This window comes from Tupaia chinensis, unplaced genomic scaffold (assembly GCF_000334495.1).
Source record: "Tupaia chinensis unplaced genomic scaffold, TupChi_1.0 Scaffold000146_1, whole genome shotgun sequence".
NCBI classification, from domain to species: Eukaryota; Metazoa; Chordata; class Mammalia; order Scandentia; family Tupaiidae; genus Tupaia; species Tupaia belangeri.
Genome location: NW_006159616.1, coordinates 2,868,362 through 2,882,773, shown reverse-complemented (window position 1 = coordinate 2,882,773; position 14,412 = coordinate 2,868,362). Strand labels below are relative to the sequence as shown.

The window sequence follows — 14,412 nt, the reverse complement described above, 5'->3', positions numbered from 1 at the left end:
TACCAGGAAAACTAAAGACACATAAAGAAATAAGTGAACTGGGACCAGCAGTTAGAGTAATGGCTATGTCGCTGAACTCCCACATAGTCGACTGAGGTTTGAGTCCCGGACCCAGTGGCTTAAACTCACACAGGGCGCATGTGTGTGCCTGCCCAAGATCCTGAGAGGAGAATGGAGGAGAAGGGATTGTGGCGTGGCCATCCCCCTTGGGGGGTGATTTCTCGCTTTCTGTCTCTCTGTCTGTCTCTGGTGAGCACACGTACCTTATAACAAAAACCTCTCCAAAAAGGAAAAAAGAAAAAGAAAAAAGTAAATAAAAGGCAAGCAAGAAAACGACCAATTTAAAGCTAGGGATAAGAAATATCAATAATAAGGTTGAATGTTATCTTCTAGGATTTAAACAGAAAGATTGGACCACAGTGACACTGCATATTCAACAGAAGACAATTTGAACATAAGACTGAACTGGCAAAATAGAATTTTATGACTTTGGAGTAAAACATTATTAATTTTTTTTTACTATGCTTTGTCTTCCCATTTTAAGCATCATACTTTATTCTGAGTTGTTAAGACATCCAGCAATTTTTTAAAATATTTTTCTTGTTTGTTTCTTTGAATAGAAACAAACTTTTCTTGCTTCCTGACTCCTCTGGAATTGGAAAATATTAGGGAGTATACTTATTTTGTGGCAGAAGGGCTTTTTGTATAAGTTCAATAATGCTTGTTGCATTCAATCAGAAATTGGAAATACTCATTATTGGACAGGGCTTTGACAGGCATGTCATATCTGAAGATTAATCAGGAAACCATGAAACTAAGGTGGATCTCAAGAAAGCTAACAGAAGCTCTTAGAAAGATGGCCGGGCACCATAAATAGTTCTCTCTGGCAGAAAGGATTAGAGGGAATATATGAAAGAATTTATAACATAAAATAACCTGTACTTTTCCAGCCCAGCACTGTAATCAGTAGAGATTGCAAAAGAGCAACCACACCAGAGGATTATCTCGAGAAGGACTTTGAAGGAAGAAAAAGAGACTGAACTTTGCTAGCAGATAGTATATCACAGAATACTTGGTAGGCAGGGCTGAATTGAGAAGGTTTATGTGTGACTTGTGTGCTGGGCATTTGCTTTTCAATTTGAGTAGTTGACATGTAAATATTTCATCAAAAATACTTAAAACCATACTGTCTCTGGTGTTATAGAGTCACAAACAAAATTATAAGAAATATTTTGAACATTATTTTTAAAATTCAGTATTTTAAAATTTTGAAAGTTGTTTATTAACTGTCAAGAACTATGGAGTATGAGCACAAATTTTTGATATGTAAAGTAAATATTTGTGGAAAAATGTAAAAATAAATGAAACAAATAAAAGAAAAAAATTAAAGATCCAAATGGAAGGAACCCTTCCAAACTCATTCTATGAAGTCTCCATTACCCTCATGCCAAAAGCAGACTAGAATAAAACAAAAAAAGAAAACTACAGACCTCCCTGATGAATATAATATAAAAAACCTTGGGACCAGCAGTTAGCCTAATGGCTAGCCAAAAGCAGACTAGAATAAAACAAAAAAAGAAAACTACAGACCTCCCTGATGAATATAATATAAAAAACCTTGGGACCAGCAGTTAGCCTAATGGCTATGTCGCTGAACTCCCGCGGCTCGCCGCCCCGACCCCGGGGGCTTACAACTCACACCGGGTGCGTGTGCGTGTGTGCCCAAGATCCCGAGAGGAGAATGGAGGAGAAGGGATTGCAGCATGGCCATCCCCCCTGGGGGGTGATTTCTCACTTTCTGTCTGTCTGTCTGTCTGGCAAGCGCACGCGCCCTATAGCAAAAAATCCTCTCAAAAAAAAAAAAAAAATTTTGAATCCAATAGTACATTAAAAAGATGATACACCAAGACAGGTAGACTTTTATCTCAGGGATGCAAGAATGGTTCAACATACACAAAACAATAAATGTAATGTATCACATTAACAGAAGAAAAGATAAGAACCATATGAGTATATCAGTTGATGCATAAAAGGCATTTTATAATCTACAACATCTTTTCATGATTAAGGCTCTCAGCAAGAGAAGTATAGAATGGAAATTTCTCAATATCATGAAAGTCATATATGACAAACCCGTTCGTAACATTATACTGAAAAGGGAAAAGCTGAAAGCTTTCTCACTAAAAACTGAAACAAGACAAGGCCGCTCACATTCTCAAGAAAGTTTTATTACTTTTAAACATAGTGCTCAAAGTCCTAACCAATGCAATTAGATGAAAGAATAAAATAAAAACATTCAAATTGGGGGAAAAAAGGTGGTAAACTGGCCCTATTCACAAATGGCATGATTATATATATATATGAAACCCAAAAGAATCCATGAAAAAACTCCTAGGTATGATAAATGAATCACTAAAGGGACAGGATACAAAACTAATATAAAAATATCTATACCAGTTTGGGGACCAGCAGGTGGCCTAATGGTTAAAGTGCTGAACTTCCACGTGGTCGACCATGACTCAAGTTCCAGGCAGAAGGTGGGTGGAAAGGGCAAAGGAAAGAGACACTTAGCAGATATAAGAATCCAAAGTTCTCTGTTGAAAATGATGTGCCATGTATCCTTGATTTGATTGTCACATACTACATGCAGATTTTTTTTTTTTTTGGAGAGATTTTCACTATAGGGCGCGTGCGCTCGCCAGACAGACAGAGAGAGACATAGAGACAGAAAGTGAGAAATCACTCCCCAGAGGGTATGGTCACGCCGCAATCCCTTCTTCTCCATTCTCCTCTTGGGATCTTGGGCACGTACGCACACGCGCCCGGCGAAGCCACCGGGTCCAGGACGCGAACCGCGGTCGACTACGTGGGAGTCCAGTGACATAGCCATTACGCTAACTGCTGGTTCCCTACATGCAGATTTTGAAAAACTGTATTATGTACCATAGAGATGTGCAATGATTGAATGTAAATAAGAAATTGTAAAAGATTTTTTTTAATGGGATAAACTGTTTTTTACTGGACTTTCATTCTGTGCTGGATGACAGGACAAGTAGATTTACACCTGGCTATCACCTTTCCTGAAAGAGTACTGATCAACCCAGACTAAATTTTTGTCTCCATGGAGAAGTCTCCACTGACAGGTTGACCTACTCGATATTTCTAAGTAACCTGAAAAAGGATCTAGAAGCATGATTTACTAATTAGATTTACATAAAGCTATAAGATGACAAAATCATAACCTTAAAGAAATTATAAGCTGAGCTGGGCACGTGTACATGTGTGTCCAAGATTCTGAGAGGAGAATGGAGGAGAAGGGATTGTGGTGTGGCCATCCCACCTCGGGGGGTGATTTCTCGCTTTCTGTCTCTCTGTCTGGTGAGCACATGCACTCAATAGCACGTGCCCTATAGCAAAAAAAAACTCTCAAAAAACAAACTGTTGGCATCGCAGGGCCTCTCTCCAAACGTGTCTCTACAACAAACAAACAAACCAAAAAAAAGCTTTTGGGACCAGCAGATGGCATAATGGCTATGTCGCTGGACTTCCACGTAATTGACTACGGTTTAAGTCCCAGACCCAGTGGCTTAAGCTCATGCCAGGCGTGTGTGTGTGCATGCCCAAGATCCTGAGAAGAGAATGGAGGAGAAAGGATCATGGTGTGGCCATCCCTGCTGGGGGGTGATTCCTCGCTTTTTGTCTCTCTGTCTCTCTATGTCTTTTTGGTGAGCACACGTACCCTATAGCAAAAAACCTCTCCAAAAGAAAAAAATAAAGAGAAAAATCTAATTTCTCTAAATATTGGGTCATCAGAAAAGTCATAACTCATTTTTTCAAAGAAAAACAGAAAAATATACTATGATTTGTCCAACAACCCAATAAGATATATAAGACAAAATTGGGGCTAGCGGGTGGCACAGTGGTTAAAGGCGCCAGACTCCCACATGGCTGACCACAGATGGAGTGCCAGACCTAGCAACTTGCTTTCTCCCTTTCCCTTCCCCTTTCTTCCCCTGTCTCTCTCTAGACAAATTAAGTAATAATACTATTAATAATAAATAACGAATGGAATTAAATAAATAATTCCTTAAAAAATATGTAACACAAAATTACAAAACATGGTAAAATCCCATAGTTTATACTACAAAGCATGTCAATATAAGAAAGTTACCAATAAATTTCAAATTAGTTCACACCTTTTAGTTTTGCCATTTCCCCACTCCCATATATGATCCTCTTGAAGTAGAGTTAAAAAAAAATAATAACCGCTTAATTCTTTCCTTTCTCTCTTTCTTTTTTTTTTTTTTAGGAGGTTTTTGCTATAGGACACATGTGCTCGCCAGAAAGACAGAAAGAGAGAAATTACCCCCCAGGAGGGATGGACACGCCACAATCCCTTCTCCTCCATTCTCCTCTCAGGATCTTGGGCATGCACACACATGTGCCCAGTGTGAGTTTAAGCCAACAGGTCCAGGACTTGAACCACAGTCGACTACATGGGAGTCTGGTAACATAGCCATTATGCCAACTACTGGTCCCAATTCTTTTTCTTTTTTAAAAAAGACTTATTTATTTATTTGTTTTAATTTGACCAGAGAGGGACAGACAGAGAGAGAGGAAAACTGAAAATGCAAGCCGCTAGATCTGAGACTTGAACCACAGTCGGCCATGTGGGAGTCCAGTGCCCTTAACCACCAAGCCACCTGCTGGTCCCATGCTTAATTATTTTCTTGTTCATATGCTCAATCAGTCCACATAATTATGGCTAATGATTATAGCTAATGATTTTATTATTTAAAAATAATAAAAGCTCCCTGATAAATCCTGATCCAAGTACAAACCTGTATAAACCAAGTTACAAAGTACACACGTTACAATTACATATGTAATAAACAGCCATTCTAAAATTTGAGTCCAACTTTTGATGCTTTTTTGATTATCTGCAGACAATTTATTTAAACTGGCTGTGACACCATAGCATAGAGCCTGCATACAAGATAGCAAAAAGTAAAATCTTGGTACAATTTGTAAAGACTGGCCAGGAGTCTTATTGCCTTTCAAGGAATCTAACTTATTTAATAAAAGTGACATATGGGTACCATATGCTGAGGCAGTAGGAAGTGAACTGCAGGTTAGTCTTTATTTTATAACATAGAAATGAGGTTAATGAACTCAGACACTAGAGGAATAATGGCTAACACATAACCCTGAGGTTGAGAAAAAGGGCAACTAAACTTTAAAGCACCAGTCAACCATTTTCCTACCCATACAGTTAAAAATGTGTACAACACTATAAAAGTGAAACAGATACTTATATCAGTAAGAATGGAAACAATTTATTAAAATGTGGAGACCACCATATTTTAAAGTAACCATTTACTGCCTAAAATCCCCTGTACTTTCAGAATAGGCTTAATTTATAATATACACACATACTTTTCTCACTGATAAAAAGAACTACACATACAGCAGTAGCTTTAAATAGTAAATTTTGACCTAACTCAAAAAATAAGTTTAAAAACTTAGATTCAGACATTACATGTTAACTATATAGAAGTATTAAGACACTCACAGGATCTAGAGTCTCTTCTCCAAAATTAGTAAGTGTACAGATTCATGTATGAGAAACCTTGATAACATGCCTATTGTTTTTGTTTTTTTAATGATTAAGACTGTGCAAGAGAGAGAAGTATACCCAACAGGGTCTTCATCATGCCAAGATCCTCCTTCCCCTCTAGCTCCTCAGGATCCTGGGCACCTATGAGTGTCACCATCATGGTCCTAGGTCAACCTGAGAATAGAAACCCACAGCTACCATATGGCTTCCAGCCTTACAGGGCACCTGTGCTACCAATCATCATAATGGTTTGGCCAACATGCTTATTAGTTAACTAAGTAAATGCATTTCTAAGTTATTTTATGGGACCAGCAGTTGGTGTAATGGCTATGTCACTAGATTACCATGAAGTTGACCGTGGTTGGAGTCCCGGACCTGGTGGCTTAAACTCACGCCAGGCACATGTGCATGCGTGACCAAGATCCTGAGAGGAGAATGGAGAAGAAGGGATCGCAGCATGGTCATCCTCACTGGGGGGTGATTTCTTGTTTTCTGTCTCTCTGCCTCTCTCTGTCTTTCTGGCAAGTGCACACGCCCTATAGCAAAAGCCTCTCCAAAATAAAAAGAAAGTTATTTTACAAAAATAATCCAAAATGTACAATAAAGCTTGTTCTTCAAAGAAGTTATCTGTGGGTCAACAGGTAACACTGTCTGCTGGATCCCACATGGCCAGGTGCACAGTTAAGAGTCCTGGAACAGCAGCTTGAAAATCACACTGGGTGCATATATGTCATGCCCAAAACCCCAAAAGAATAATGGAGGAGAAGGGATTAAGGCATGACCATACCTCAAGAGGTGATTTCTCTCTCTCTTTCTCTCTCAAGAGCATATGCACCTTACAGGCCCCTCCCCCCAAAAAGTGGTTATTTGCACTTCTGTTTATTGCAGCAATATTCACAATAACTGAAAGGTGGACTCAATTTCAATGACCTATCAATGGATAAATGGATTTTTAAAAAGGTAGATATGGAAGAACACTGAGTTCACCATGAGATGTGAGATCTAGTGATTTCAGAGATAAGAGCAATGAAGATGTTCTGCTGAGAATCTGCCCTGGCAAAAAAAAAAGGCAGGCCAGAAGAAGACTGAGTCCACCATGAGAGCTGAGATCTAGTGATTTCAGAGATAAGAGCAACGAAGAGAATCTGAGTTCTGTTGAGAATCTACCCTGGGAGAAAAATGCAATGCCAAAGAGTTTGCAGACCACATCCTCCTGTGCGCCTATGACAGCTCAGATTGATCTTCTAGAATTAGGAAGAAACAGATAACCCATCTGATGACTAGAAATCACCACAGGGTCACAAGAAATACGTGAAACCAAGAAAATACCTCACCCCCTAGGGAAAAGAATAACTCTTCTTCATCCAAAGATAGTACAATGAAAATCATGGAAATGTCTGAAAAAGAATTTAGAGTATCGGGACCAGCAGTTAATGTAATGGCTATGTCACTGGACTCCCATGTAGTGGACTGTGGTTTGAATCCCAGATCTGGTGGCTTAAACTCACACCGGGCACATGTGCATGCGTGCCCAAGATCCCGAGAGGAGAAAGGAGGCAAAGGGATTGCAGCGTGGCCATCCCCTCTGGGGGGTGATTTCTCGTTTTCTGTCTCTTTCTGGTGAGCACACGTGCCCTATAGCAAAAGCCTCTCCCAAAAAAGACAAAAAAAAAAATTTAGAGTATTCATAATGACAAAACTAACACAGATGGAAGAGAAGAGGGAAAACGAACACCAGAAGAAAAAAGCTGATGAGTCCCAGGAGGTGAGGAATTTCTTGCGAAAGCTGAAAGAGAAAACACACACCATAAAAGAGTCAAATGAAACTGTTGGAGATGAAGGCTATAATATAGGAAATCAAAACCTCCTTTTGAAGTATTAAAAGCAGACTAGATCATACAGAAAACTGAATCTCAGATGTAGAGGACAGGATCTTTGGACTAGTAAAATCCACCACAGAGACTGAGAAAATAGTAAAAAAAAAAAAGAGAAAGAAAAAAAAGAAAACAAGATAAGAGAAATACTAGATACCATTAAACGTCCAAACATCCGGATAATTGGTATCCCAGGAGGTGAAGAGACTAATAAGGGCACTGACAATCTATTCCATGAAATCCTGAAAGAAAACTTCCCAAAGATAGAGAGGCATTCAAAGATCCAGACCCAAGAAATACAAACGACCCCAAATAAGATCAACCCAAGATGATCTTCTCCAAGACACATTATAGCGAGATTGACCAAAACCACAAAGACAAGATACTCAGACTGGCAAGAGAGAAATGTCATGTTACCGACAAAGGATATCCCATCAGGCTAACAGCAGACCTCTCATTGGAAACAATGCAAGTAAGGACAGAATGGGAAAATATATTCAAAGTGTTGAGTGAAAAACAATTTCAACCAAGGATACTATACCCAGCAAGATTATCCATCATATGGGAAGAGAAGATAAGAACATTCTCAGATAAACAAAATCTGAAAGAATTTACCAACACCAGACCAGCTCTCCAAGAAGTTCTGAAGGGAGTGCTATCCCAGGAAAACTAAAGTCAGATAAACAGAAAAAAGAGCTAAGAAAATGGTCAGCTTGATGGTAGGGACAAGTACAGAGTTGAATGTTATCCCGAATTTAAACAGAGAGATTGGACTACAGCAGAAGATAAAGTACATGAGCTTGAATTGGTGAAATAGAATTTTATGACTTTAGACTTAACATTACTGACCTTCTATGCTTTGTTTTCCAGTGTTTAGGAGTTTTGTCTTTTCTTAAGTTGTGGACAGGCCTATGTATCTACTATTCAAACAGAAACTTAACCTCTTTCCTGGCTTTAAGTATTAAGCAAAGTTCACTTAACATTTTGTTATTTTGATTTATCAAAGATTTATTAAAGCTAAAACTGCCTTTCTTGAAATTAAAAAGTGTATTTTTTAAAAAATACCTATTTGGTAACCACAGTAAGCTATATGGCCTCAGCTAGGTGCTATTTTATAGTATATTCATTCTATCCACAGAGTTTCATGCATAAAGTCAGCTTTTGTTCACAGATATGTATGTATCAGCTGAACTTACTATTGAAAGTATTTACACTAAGATATTTTGTGAATCAATACAAACAATGTGGGAAAGAATTTTAAAAAATGCAAAAAGTAAAGGTAGATATTTATATATAAAATGGAGTATTATTCAGCTACCAAAAAAAAGAAGGCATACTGTCCTCTACAGCAAAATGGATAAATCTGGAAAACCTTGGTTAAGTGAAATAAGCCGGGTACAAAAGGACAGATTACGATGCTGGAATCCCACCCCCTATGGGGGTGATTTCTTACTTTCTGTCTCTGTGTCTCTGGCAAACGCACAAACCCTATAGCAAAAAAAAAAAAAAAAAAAATTCATGCCAGGCAGGAGTGCGTACATCCCCCAAATCCAGGAGGAGACGAGACTACAGCATGGCCCTTGGAGGGTGATTTCTCACCTTCTGTCTGTCTCTCTGATGAGCACCCGTGCCCTATAGCAAAAAAATTCTTTAAAAAGAAGTTTCTGTTTCCTAATTTTAAGAAAAAATAACAAAACAGTAAATCTGGTATCCAATAACAATCATAACACAAGGCCAGAGGTAAATTTTTTATGGAAAGAGAAAAGGAGACAGATGTACAAGCCAATCTAGCTTAACATAATGTAAAGGTATCTCAATCTCTACTTCTTAAGATCCAATGGGAAAAGAGCTTATTTACCATACCATATATATTTAATTCTCATTACAATCAAACAATGTCTACAATACCAAGAGTTCATGTGGAAAAGCACACACAAACCAGAACCATCAACCTTGAGATACTCACCGTGCTGTAGACTGCTGAGACAGTGGGAGTGAAGATTCGATCTTCGAGAGGCTGCTGTACGGGTCCTCTAGGAATTCTAGGAGAGTGAGTTAAGGATAAGACAACTAAAAAAAAGATGGCATTAGCAAGAAGAGAAAGTGACCACCACAAAATTCTGCCAGTGACCTAAGCTTTTTACCCACTTAGTGTAGTTTTATGCTTCTCAACAGAAACTGAAAAATATTTTAAATTTCCAAATGTGATTAAATCAGTCTCTCCAAAAATGACTCCCATGATAAAACATCCCGTGGAAATTCAAAACACAATTACACAAGGCTCCAAACTTTAGGCCCATGAATAGAATCTGCCATCTTTACTTTTTATTTTAAAAAGACCAAGAACATACAAACAGAATAGTCAATAAGGTAAAACTAATTCATCACGTGGCTATTGCTGACACAGGCCCAGTCTGTTCTGCTAACGACACAGAAATTACAAATACAATTGGCTCCTTCTTTCTCTATTTTAGCTATTTTCCCCATATCTATCCAACAGCTCCCCATTTTTGAAAAGAAGCTCTCCATAATTTTAAATATTTCAATATGTTAGCAGGGTATTCTGTTAAAAGACAAAAGACTACCATTTTACTTAGCTTCAAACTTCAAAGACTTAAGTTCTTATAGCTAGTAAGATGATATTTCAGAATATAAAATGACTTTGTACTCTAGACCTCTATAAGAATGATGAAAGAGTGGCACCAAAAGATCAACAGCATTTCCTTCTGGAGTGTAGTATTGTGTAAGTGTATTATGTGCTTTTTCTACAATGGATAGAAATTAATTGTGTGGTATAAATATGTATTTTTAAAGAATGACTACAAATGTGGTAAACTCAAAATGGAAAAGAATCCTTCCTTAGACCAAACAAATATTTGCTACTTCTCATATCATGGTCCTTTCTATAATAATTCAGAAGATAAAATGAGAGCAATTTTTTTTTTTAAGTTTTTGCCAGAGGGCAGGTAGGCTCCCCACAGCGACAGAAAAAGCTACTACCCAGAATCCCAAGAGAAGAATGCAGAAGAAATAGTGGCTGGTATGGCTATCCCCCAGGGAGTGATTTCTCACTTTCCCTCTGTATGTCTGTCTCTGTCACTCTTCCAGCAAGCAAAACCCTGAAACCCTATGGCAAAAAAATAAAATAAAATAAAATAAAAAATAATAATAAATAAATCACAACCTGGCCTAAGTTTACTGTTGTTTACAGGACAAACTAAATTATGAGTTCATCTCATAAAAAAGTCAATGGAGGGAACCAGCAGTTAGCATAATAGCTATATCGCTGGACTCCCATGTAGTCGACCGCGGTTTGCGTCCCGGACCCGGTGGCTTAAAACTCACGCCGGGGGCATGTGCGTGTGTATGCCCAAGATCCCAAGAGGAGAATGGAGGAGAAGGGATTGCGGCGTGGCCATCCCCCCTGGGGGGTGATTTCTCGCTTTCTGTCTCTATGTCTCTCTCTGTCTGTCTCGCGAGCGCACGTGCCCTATAGTGAAAACCTCTCCAAAAAAAAGAAAAGTCAATGGAGTATTATTCCATAACTTCTAAAAACTCTTGCTTGCTACAAGCTCAATCACCTGTCCAATGGTAAATGAACACTCACTACTACCTCAGCATGAGCAACTAGTGATTGAAACCAAAAAATTTATATTATGGAGCACTTTTCTCTTTTAATTCACAGTGGTAGCTGAACAATTTAAAATATACTAAAAACCAGTGAACTGTACACATTAAAAGAGTGAACTTTATGGAATGAATGTATGAATTTTATCTGAAAAAAAAAAAACCCACGAACTTGTAATTTTAATAATTTGCAACTAGGCTATTAAACCAACCTCTCCACCAAAGAAGCCTACTAAATAAATCAGTATGAGACAATATGAAACATTTTCTCCAGAAACAGGTAAACGCAAGAAATGACACATAATGAAGTTCTTAGACTATAACATACTTCTTAACTCTATCTGCCCTTAAGCTCATTACCAGCTCTCACCAAATCATCTCCAGCATAAATTATTGCTTGCTTGTTTCTCTTTGACTTCAAGGATATAAGCAAATAGGTTTTCATATAATACCACTTAAAATTCTCATTAGACCAATGAAAAGTGTTTTTAATCTTTTTAAAGAATTATTTTATCGGGAACCAGCAGTTAACGTAATGGCTATGTCACTGGACTCCCACATAGTAGACCACAGTTCGCGTCCCGGACCCGTTGACTTAAAACTCACGCTGGGCGCGTGTGCGTGTGTGCCCAAGATCCCGAGAGGAGAATGGAGGAGAAGGGATTGAGGCGTGGCCATCCCCCCTGGGGGGTGATTTCTCGCTTTCTGTCTCTATGTCTCTCTGTCTGTCTGGCGAGCGCACATGCCCTATAGCGAAAATCTCTCCAAAAATAAAAAAGAATTATTTTATTTATTTATTTTATTTTTTGAGAAAGAGACAGATTTTTGCTATAGAGTACTTGCACTCAATGGAGAGACAGAGACAAAGAGAGAGAAAACAAGAAATCACACCCCCTCCCCCCTGGGGAGGGGATGGCCAAGACACAATCCCTTCTCCTCCATTCCCCTCTAGGGATTTTGGGCACACACATAGGCACATTCAGCATGAGTAAGCTGCAGAGTCTGGTACTTAAAACTGCAATTGACTAGGTGGGAGTCCAACAATGTAACCATTACGCTATCTGCTGGTCCTCTATCACTATTATTTTTTTAAATTCGACCAGAGAGAGAGAGAGAAGGAAAGAGAAAAAGCAGGCCACCAGGTCCAGCACTTGACCCCATGGTTGGCCAAGGTGGGAGTCCAGAGCCTTAACCACCATGCCAACTGCTGGCCCCCGTTTTTAAATTTCTAAAACCTATGAATGGAAGAGAAAGGATTATAGCATGGCCATGCCCCAACTGCGTGATTTCTCACTTTCCCTATCTCTGTCTCTCTCTGGCGAACACATGCACCCCCACTAAAAAAGAAAAAAAAATTGAACACAGTCTATACAATTTTTAATTGCAGCAATGCAAGTGGGTAAAATTTCAACAGAAACCTTTTTTTTGGCTAAAGGAAACGAAAGAAAGAGATTTTACAGGACAGAGTATTGGGAGAACTACCCCTCAAAAAAAAACTTAGAAAAGGGGATCAGATTCTCTAACTTACTGAACAAACACATACAAATCCCAGGCTCATCCCTGAGTTATACACAAACTGGACAGATAAAAAGCAACACAGCAAATGTTTTGAAAGCAGGGACCAACAGATGGCATAACGGTCACATCGCTGGACTCCCACATAGTTAACTGTAGTTCGAGTCCTGGACCCAGTGGCTTTAAACTCATGCCGGGGACATATGTGTGTGTGCCCAAAATTCTGAGAGGAGAATGGAAGTGAAGATATTGCCATGTGGCCATGCCTCATGCAAGGGAGGGGTGATTTCTTGCTTTCTGCCTCTCTGATGAGCACATATGCCCTATAGCAAAAATCTCTTTAAAAAATGTTTTGAAAATAAATCAAAATTAGGGACCAGCAGTTAGCGTAATAACTATGTCGCTGAATTCCCATGTAGTCGACCGGGGTTTGCATCCCGGACCCAGTGGCTTAAAACTCACACTGTGCGTGCCCAAGATCCCAAGAAGAGAATGGAGGAGAAGGGACTGCAGCGTGGTCATCCCCCCTGGGGGGTGATTTCTCACTTTCTGTCTCTCTGTCTCTCTGTGTCTGTCTGGCGAGCGCACGCACGCTATAGCAAAAACCTCTCAAAAAACAAAACAAATGAACAAACAAAAATCAAAAGTAAAACTACTCCCCCACAGAAGAAGAGACAAAACATGAGATCTCAATATGATCAGGTTGATTACTCCAAATCTTTTTAGAATTATTTAATTTTATTTATTAAATTATTTATATATCTTTCTTTTTATTATTATTATTATTTTCAATTTGCCACAAGACACATGCAATCAACAGACAGAGACACAGAAAGAAAAGAAAGAAAGAAAGAAAGAAAGAAAGAAAGAAAGCAAGCTAGCTGATAGGTCTGGGACTAGAACAGTGGTCAGCCATGTGCAAGGTCTGGGACTAGAACAGTGGTCAGCCATGTGGAAGTCCAGCACCCTAACAACCATGCCACCTGCTGACCCCTATTTATTCTTTTAATTTGCTACAGGGCACATGCACTCACAAGAAAAGAGAGAGAGAGAGAGAAAACAAGCCGCCAAGCCTAGCACTCGAACTGTAGTCAGCCAATGAGGAAATCCAGTGCCTTAACAAACACGCCACATGCTGGCCCCACAAATAAATAAATAAAGAGCTAGATGGTCCAGCCACAGTAGCACATGCTAGATTCTAATGCTTGGCAGGCTGAGACCATGTGGAAGGCCCAGTTTTAATTCCTCAACCACAGTATAAAGCCAGGCACATTGATGTATTAAGTATAGTCCCAACTATCCAAAAGGCTGAAGCAAAAACATCAAAACACAGCAAGGCTGTCAAAAACAAAAAAAACCCACACGCCTCCTACCAAAAAAAGGTTAAAGAGAAAGTTCACCATTTCCTGTATAAAAGAACCCAGAATCTACAAAATAAAATTTTAAGTATCTAGGAAACAGCCTAAAACTTGATACACAAAAATAGGAAAATATAACCAAGTTTCAAAAACTTATGGGACCGGGACCAGCAGTTAGCGTAATGGCTATGTCGCTGGACTCCCATGTAGTCTACCGCGGTTCGCCTCCTGGACCCCGGTGGCTTAAAACTCATGCCAGGCGCGTGTGTGTGCATGCCCAAGATCCCTAGAGGAGAATGGAGGAGAAGGGATTGCGGCGTGGCCATCCCCTCTGGGGGGTGATTTCTCGCTTTGTGTCTCTCTCTCTCTCTCTGTCTGTCTGGAGAGCACATGCGCCCTATAGCAAAAACCTCTTAAAAAA

At 39.2% G+C, this 14,412-nt stretch overlaps 1 protein-coding gene across 5 annotated transcripts in view; it reads right to left on the bottom strand.

Moving 5' to 3' along the window:
• Positions 1-14,412, bottom strand: part of EIF4G3 (eukaryotic translation initiation factor 4 gamma 3) — a 418,798-nt gene that overhangs the window by 314,835 nt on the left and 89,551 nt on the right. For all 5 annotated transcript variants that reach the window (XM_027770593.1, XM_027770592.1, XM_027770595.1 and 2 more), the window contains exon 2: positions 9,458-9,533. The gene's annotated coding sequence lies outside the window, so the exon portion shown is untranslated. The remainder of the gene's footprint in view (positions 1-9,457; positions 9,534-14,412) is intronic.